The sequence below is a fragment of the Mytilus trossulus genome, chromosome 10, assembly GCF_036588685.1.
Source record: "Mytilus trossulus isolate FHL-02 chromosome 10, PNRI_Mtr1.1.1.hap1, whole genome shotgun sequence".
NCBI lineage: Eukaryota > Metazoa > Mollusca > Bivalvia > Mytilida > Mytilidae > Mytilus > Mytilus trossulus.
In genome coordinates this window covers 2,308,465-2,317,378 of record NC_086382.1, presented here as the reverse complement: position 1 = coordinate 2,317,378, position 8,914 = coordinate 2,308,465, and positions in this window count along the sequence as shown.

Genomic DNA, 8,914 nt, shown 5'->3' with positions numbered 1-8,914 from the left:
GACGGCTGCAGTGCAGGCGATTTGGTGTCACGATATCACAGTAGCATGGGTTCGAATCCCGGCGAGGGAAGAACCAAAAATTTGCGAAAGCAAATTTACAGATCTAACATTGTTGGGTTGATGTTTAGACGAGTTGTATAAACATTATGTACACAGCCATGTATCACCATCATTGATGGCGATCCGACGGATACATCTGTTGTAGGGTTGTCACTGACTCAGACGTACTTATGAATATAATTATTTTCTGTGACTGTATCTTACATTAATTTGTAGGATCCTTTACTATAGATAATTTAGCTGATCTGTAACAATAACATCTTCATGCCTTATATATCATGTACTGTAGTACGCCGCTAGATTAAAACTGACGTGGAAAGGTAACATATGGCCACCGAAAGCTCTTTTTTTGAGAGCCCAGGTGGTCGTGTGGTCTAGCGGGACGGCTGCAGTGCAGGCGATTTGGTGTCACGATATCACAGTAGCATGGGTTCGAATCCCGGCGAGGGAAGAACCAAAAATTTGCGAAAGCAAATTTACAGATCTAACATTGTTGGGTTGATGTTTAGACGAGTTGTATATACATTATGTACACAGCCATGTATCACCATCATTGATGGCGATCCGATGGATACATCTGTTGTAGGGTTGTCACTGACTCAGACGTACTTATGAATATAATTATTTTCTGTGACTGTATCTTACATTAATTTGTAGGATCCTTTACTATAGATAATTTAGCTGATCTGTAACAATAACATCTTCATGCCTTATATATCATGTACTGTAGTACGCCGCTAGATTAAAACTGACGTGGAAAGGTAACATATGGCCACCGAAAGCTCTTTTTTTGAGAGCCCAGGTGGTCGTGTGGTCTAGCGGGACGGCTGCAGTGCAGGCGATTTGGTGTCACGATATCACAGTAGCATGGGTTCGAATCCCGGCGAGGGAAGAACCAAAAATTTGCGAAAGCAAATTTACAGATCTAACATTGTTGGGTTGATGTTTAGACGAGTTGTATAAACATTATGTACACAGCCATGTATCACCATCATTGATGGCGATCCGATGGATACATCTGTTGTAGGGTTGTCACTGACTCAGACGTACTTATGAATATAATTATTTTCTGTGACTGTATCTTACATTAATTTGTAGGATCCTTTACTATAGATAATTTAGCTGATCTGTAACAATAACATCTTCATGCCTTATATATCATGTACTGTAGTACGCCGCTAGATTAAAACTGACGTGGAAAGGTAACATATGGCCACCGAAAGCTCTTTTTTTGAGAGCCCAGGTGGTCGTGTGGTCTAGCGGGACGGCTGCAGTGCAGGCGATTTGGTGTCACGATATCACAGTAGCATGGGTTCGAATCCCGGCGAGGGAAGAACCAAAAATTTGCGAAAGCAAATTTACAGATCTAACATTGTTGGGTTGATGTTTAGACGAGTTGTATATACATTATGTACACAGCCATGTATCACCATCATTGATGGCGATCCGATGGATACATCTGTTGTAGGGTTGTCACTGACTCAGACGTACTTATGAATATAATTATTTTCTGTGACTGTATCTTACATTAATTTGTAGGATCCTTTACTATAGATAATTTAGCTGATCTGTAACAATAACATCTTCATGCCTTATATATCATGTACTGTAGTACGCCGCTAGATTAAAACTGACGTGGAAAGGTAACATATGGCCACCGAAAGCTCTTTTTTTGAGAGCCCAGGTGGTCGTGTGGTCTAGCGGGACGGCTGCAGTGCAGGCGATTTGGTGTCACGATATCACAGTAGCATGGGTTCGAATCCCGGCGAGGGAAGAACCAAAAATTTGCGAAAGCAAATTTACAGATCTAACATTGTTGGGTTGATGTTTAGACGAGTTGTATATACATTATGTACACAGCCATGTATCACCATCATTGATGGCGATCCGATGGATACATCTGTTGTAGGGTTGTCACTGACTCAGACGTACTTATGAATATAATTATTTTCTGTGACTGTATCTTACATTAATTTGTAGGATCCTTTACTATAGATAATTTAGCTGATCTGTAACAATAACATCTTCATGCCTTATATATCATGTACTGTAGTACGCCGCTAGATTAAAACTGACGTGGAAAGGTAACATATGGCCACCGAAAGCTCTTTTTTTGAGAGCCCAGGTGGTCGTGTGGTCTAGCGGGACGGCTGCAGTGCAGGCGATTTGGTGTCACGATATCACAGTAGCATGGGTTCGAATCCCGGCGAGGGAAGAACCAAAAATTTGCGAAAGCAAATTTACAGATCTAACATTGTTGGGTTGATGTTTAGACGAGTTGTATATACATTATGTACACAGCCATGTATCACCATCATTGATGGCGATCCGATGGATACATCTGTTGTAGGGTTGTCACTGACTCAGACGTACTTATGAATATAATTATTTTCTGTGACTGTATCTTACATTAATTTGTAGGATCCTTTACTATAGATAATTTAGCTGATCTGTAACAATAACATCTTCATGCCTTATATATTATGTACTGTAGTACGCCGCTAGATTAAAACTGACGTGGAAAGGTAACATATGGCCACCGAAAGCTCTTTTTTTGAGAGCCCAGGTGGTCGTGTGGTCTAGCGGGACGGCTGCAGTGCAGGCGATTTGGTGTCACGATATCACAGTAGCATGGGTTCGAATCCCGGCGAGGGAAGAACCAAAAATTTGCGAAAGCAAATTTACAGATCTAACATTGTTGGGTTGATGTTTAGACGAGTTGTTTATATATATATAAGTATGAAACCATGTCAACTCGCCCTACTGGCCAATCGGCCCATACACAATCGCCACTTTCTAAAATATTGTCCCACTCTTGAATAATACTTCGCCCCTTATGAAAAGTGTAAACTGCCATTTAACAATCAGTATGACACTCGGCTTATTTATGAAAATAAAGGTCTGCCTACTCGCCCCACTTCTAAATATATGTTGCTTCCTTTAGATATGTTAAATCATTGAAAGTTGGTATCAAGTCGTCCTGGTGTGGGGATATGTATCGTGGTTGATATGATTAAGGTCTTGAGTTCGAATGCCAGTAAAGACAACGATTTTTTTCTACATATATTTTGAAAGTGTGTCTTTTCTCAATAAATATTTCTAAGTTTTATTGTAGATTAGCCATTCCTGCCAAAATGTTACAAAACAAAGGTGAGCATGGAATACAAAGAAACTGAAAATGGGGTGATATCAAGTTATTCATACAAACAATAATACAAACAGAAAGTTTTAGGCGTCAATTGAATTCTTTCCTTAATACTTTCGTTTTTGTTTTGTGACTTTGTTAGACATAAATCTTAATTTTGAGCGATCAGTCTGAGACAAATTCAAATACTAGACAAGATATTTTATAATATTGTAACGATATTACAAAAAAAACATATTTACCTTTATGTTGAGGAATCTTATGTGCCAAAAGAATGTCATTTCTTTGAAGTTTTAACACTAGCCATGCATGTGATTATTACAAAATAACAAGTCATCGGTTACAATGGAATGCATGCCTTATTGTTACATAGAAACACATAAATTGTTTTTTTTTTATGATATTGGAGTTGTCCTAACATATGAAATATGTGATACAATCAGTCCAGTGAATTTTTGTATTGATTTTGTAGCCTTTGTATAAAGTCTATACTAGGATACATGTTTTTATGCCACATTTATGAGCATTATTTTTTCTGGTTTGTGCGTCCGTCCGTCCGTTAGCCCGTTCGTTCTGTTCGTCCGTCTGTCCCGCGTGTTTCTTTTTAACAGAATACCCTAATTCATTGAAGGTCAACTTTGCTTAGACGCACAGATGTGTATGCTTTAAAAAAAATATGACATGTGGTTCAAGTTAAATTGAAAGGGTAATGCTAGTCAATAATAATAGGGTGTTCTATGTCAAACAGTTAACCTAGTCGATGTTCCTACTGTCTAGAATCACATAAAGATATCTATAATACTAAATAACGAGGTCCAATTTGTCAGCCGTCATCAGGTAAAAACAACAAATCAAAGAACTCAACTTTATATATAGATAATATAGGATAGTGGTGTAGATTAAAAATTACACCACTCCAGACCCTTTTGTTTTCCACATAATTAATATTGCCAATAGTTAACAAGTTCCGGGTCGAATCCGATACCGGTACCAATAGTATATTCACCTCTTACCTATTACCTTATATGTACGCTCCGCATTTGACAGGCGCACCACCAAACGTTGTATTTAGGATTTTGCTATATACACGGATTATAATCACGGGGTTAACGCTACTAAGTTCAAGCATTGTCAAATTTTTTCATATTGTAGTATTTTAATCAGTGAGACTTTCTAAGATAACAATACGAATACTAAAAATCTTGACTTAAAATAAGGCGTATAGGAACAGTTTTCAATTTGTTAGCGGGCATGAGGTAAGACATCGAATCAAATAATTCAACTTATAAATAATATGAGACAATGCTGTTGATTCAGAATACTCCGTTCCAGGACCTTTCGTTTTCCAAATAAATAATATACCAATAATTGATAAGTTATAGGTCGACGGGTTCAAACAGAAAAAAATTTGAAAGCAGAGAAAACAATGTATCTGATAATTGGCATGACTTTTAATACCACGGAATAGCCAAATCCGTGAAAGGAATCAGAGCTTTGCATGAGGGAGATACATTCCTTAATTTATAATAATTTATTTATAATATTTTGTAACAGCAAATTTTAATAACACTTAACATCCGTATTTGCATGCCAGTACCGAAGTACTGGCTACTGGGCTGGTGATACTCTCGGGGACTAATAGTCCACCAGCACAGGCATCGACCCAGTGGTAGTAATAACATTAACGGTACAAATTTTCTTGCACCAGATGCACATTTCGAAAAGTATCATATAGCAAAAAGAATCCAAATAAAACAAATATGTTAATTCAAAGGACCTAAAAAGGACACCTGAAAATGGTAATGGGTAAACTATTAATTTGTGGTATTGATATACTAGTATTAACAACGCAAGTAAAAACAGAAATAAAGTAGGTTATTTATACTTACCAGACGAAGTTACTTTTTAAATGCGTCACAATCTGTTTGGTTTAACATTTACTATATCTAAGGGTACTTAACAACAAGATTTCTAGAAACTTGAAAAATCTACTTTTACTTTCACTTGAGGTGAACTCTATATTTTTTGAAAGTTTTACTGTCATTTGAACAGAAGTCCTTAGTTCGAACGATAGCATTAATACGCTTGTACTGTTTATAGTTTCAAAGTTCTAACTTATCAAATTTCCTTTTGAAATATTCATTAATATTAAACATATGTATTTTGTATGTATTGATATATTTTTTTTTACTGTAGAATATTATGAATATTTTATACGCAAACTCAATATGTGTAATTAATATGAATGTATAACTTATGTATGGAAAAATATAAAATAGATTTTTTTTTAAAATAGAGTCCACCGTTTATCCCTGGACGTTGTATCATTGTAAACACAGGGCCCCTTGTGTATATTTCCCTGGGTTATACAAGGTAAATTATATTCAGGTGATTTTCAATAAATATATTTCAAGTCTTAAGAAAAATGAAAATAAAAAAAATATTAAACATACATTATACATGTAATATACATATGATATGATCATATCTACGACAAAGTAAATAAAAATAGCAAGGAATTACTCAAATATGAAAAACAGCAAAGGGGAAAAGACAGCTGGGGTGATGTTGCGGTAGCTTTCTTAATATTAGCACGTGTCATAAGACCATTGTATTGCACATCTGTGTTATGTTCATGACGCTTTTCTTAGAATGCATTGCATTTGTTCTCCTAACTTTAGGACTCATAATTAGAAGTCTTAAAATCATCCTATCTTCATCACAGGAGTATTTTTATATGTGCTGCCTTCATCTGGATAAATTGCATATGTAATATGTATCATATTTTAGTGATCATATAAACAAAAATGCCACACTTATCAATACTTGCCATTGGTTTCTTGTTGAATAAACTTTCTTCTGTAGAACAACTGCTTCAAAAGGTTGTTTAGAAAATGTTCAAATGATAAAAACTTATATGATTATTTCAAATTCGAACAGTATAAAAATAAGGACATACGGTATGATTGCCAATGAGACAACTATTCATTTTTAACTTTAGTTTAATTTTTAATTTTTAGTTTCTTGTGTATAATTTAGAGTTAAGTATGACGTCCATTATAACTGAACCAGAATACATTTTGTTGAAGGGCCAGGTGAAGGACGCCTCCGGGTGCGGGAGTTGATCACTACATTGAAGACCCATTGGTGGCCTTCGGCTGTTGTCTGCTCTATGGTCGGGTTGTTGTCGCTTTGACACATTCCCCATTTTCATTCTCAATTTTATGAGAGTTCCAATGAAGCAGATTGTTTAAGCAATTATAAGCAACAGTTTTTAATCAACATGTTCGCATACATATACATTTGGCAGCATTTGAATAATCTCTTAATTTCGTTATTTATTAGCTTTTGTTATTAGTATTTATGCTACTGATTTAAAGACACGGGGTAATCGTAATCAGCTGTTATCGATTACATTTTTCATTGTAATCCTATGTAATCATTATCATGCCATTTCTGATTACAAGTAATCGTTATGTGATCGATTACATTGCCAGAAATTGGTCAAAATTTGTTTAAAAAAAACCAACCAAAGTTATATTTTTTACATAGAGAAAGCATTCTTGTCCATAGCTATGTTATCAAATTGCACATGTTACACTGTCTAAATTCCTAATAAATAAGATGAATCGATTACGGATTTAAAACAAACCAACAAAATTAGCTTTTTTGTGAGGATAAAAAGATATAAGGAATTCTTTAATATTGCAATATACAATGTCGTCATAAATAATCAAAAATCTTCATGATCACTTTAACGTTATATACACATGGAAAAAAGTATTGCAACACCTTAGTTTTTTAAAAACTTGAAAAATCAGCCTTTTATTTTAGATGGAATATGATAAAATATTTGTAAAATAGTATTGAAACACAGTTTATGATTACATTGGCATTTTAACGAACAAAAATGTTTGAAAAAAAAGATTTATCTGCATTTTACAACTTTTACTGTAGTCGAACTTTACAATGTCAGACATTTCAAAATTAATCTTAAGGTGATTGTTCTCATCATGGTTGATCGTTACACGCCAAAGAATTAGTACTTGATGCGCAGCCTCCATTCAAACGGTCAACCGCCACTTCATAATTATAATTCCTGCCATAAATCGACTAATTTGTTGCTAAGGTAGCAGCAACCATTTCTGATGAAGGGAATTGTTTAATTCATCACGTGTTTGGACTAGGGTGTCACGCCAACTAGTGTCCCATATATGCTCGATATGGTTCAAATCTGGGCTTCGATCGGGCCAAGGAAAATAAACAGAATTCCATTGGAACAATGGATCTTCCTCCACGATGCTTATTTCCAATTTTGGCGAGCTCTGCACTACATTGGATACGGATAACTGTGTGTCTGTTCGTTGGCAAAGGTCCCCAAAATGGTATTTTCGCACAATAACCAGTAGAGATGAGTCAATCTCGAACAATATTTGTTTAAAGGCTCCTGTATGCCCACCACTCTCTTTTTAGGATTGAATTGTTTGCAATGGGTTTCTTTCTGACCAAGCTTCATTATGCTTGATTTTCCCTAGCAGATGGCATAGGGGGTCTTTTTGATCTTTGAAAGTCTTTGACATCGTTTATTGCCTGCTTTATATTCTCAAAACGACTAATAGTGGAATAGTGATGACCGACAATACGTGCGGTTGTCACAGCGACATTCCTGCTTCTCTCATGCTGATAATCTGCCATCTTGCTGCGGTTAAGAGTTGTGGAGGACCCATTACAAGGTGGCAATCGCATAACTTTATAAACTTGGTTATCTAAAGTGTTGAAATCAATGAGGATACAAACACCTGTTTTGCTGTTTAGGGATACAGTAGCTGCATGTGCAGATAAAAAAAATATAAGAACTTATCGAGTCGATAATTATTGATCAAACTTAGGTGATATTTAAATAATGTTTAACTAGTTATATTCTAACAAATTATATCAGAAAAAAATAAAGAGTGTTTTTTTTAATTCCAATTTCAATTTGGTGTTGCAATACTTTTTTCCATGTGTATATAATCAATTAATTTGAAATAAGGTGTGTAATTGTAATGTAATCAATCACATTGTATTAGAGTGAACCGTAAGTAAAGAAAATACATCTTTAAATGTGTAAATGTATATCTATAAATACAAAACAAAACTATCTGTGATAGTATGAAATTCATATTAGTTAGTCTATATTTTAGATTTGAATATTAAAGTTTACTACACACTGACAAAAGTATTACCTTTCAGCTAATCTGTATATGAAGAACTGCTTTGTCTGCCCAGACTTAGTGTATCATATACACTTAAACATAAGGACGATAACACGGTTAAAACCTTTTCATAGACAAAATTCTAAGAAGTATTTGTTGACATTTACTAAGAATTGTATTTGTAAATCTATGACTATTTTTACCTTAATGTACTCAATAAAGTCTATTGTCAAAGCGTTTTAGCTAAATTCTAAGATATGAAAATAAATTAATGAACTCTACTTTTTATAATCATTGTGTAACGATTAAGTGACTGCACTGATAATATTTTTTTTTATTTATATCAACAATCAATGTGTATCTTAAATGTCAATTTTAAATCATACAGTCAGTTAAATGAAGATAAGGCATGTGTGCAGATAATTAAGTTTCGTAAAGACTTAAAGTTTATGTATTAGGTATATGACCAAAACATTCTCTATTTTTTTAATTCATTGATGCAAACCATACAAAT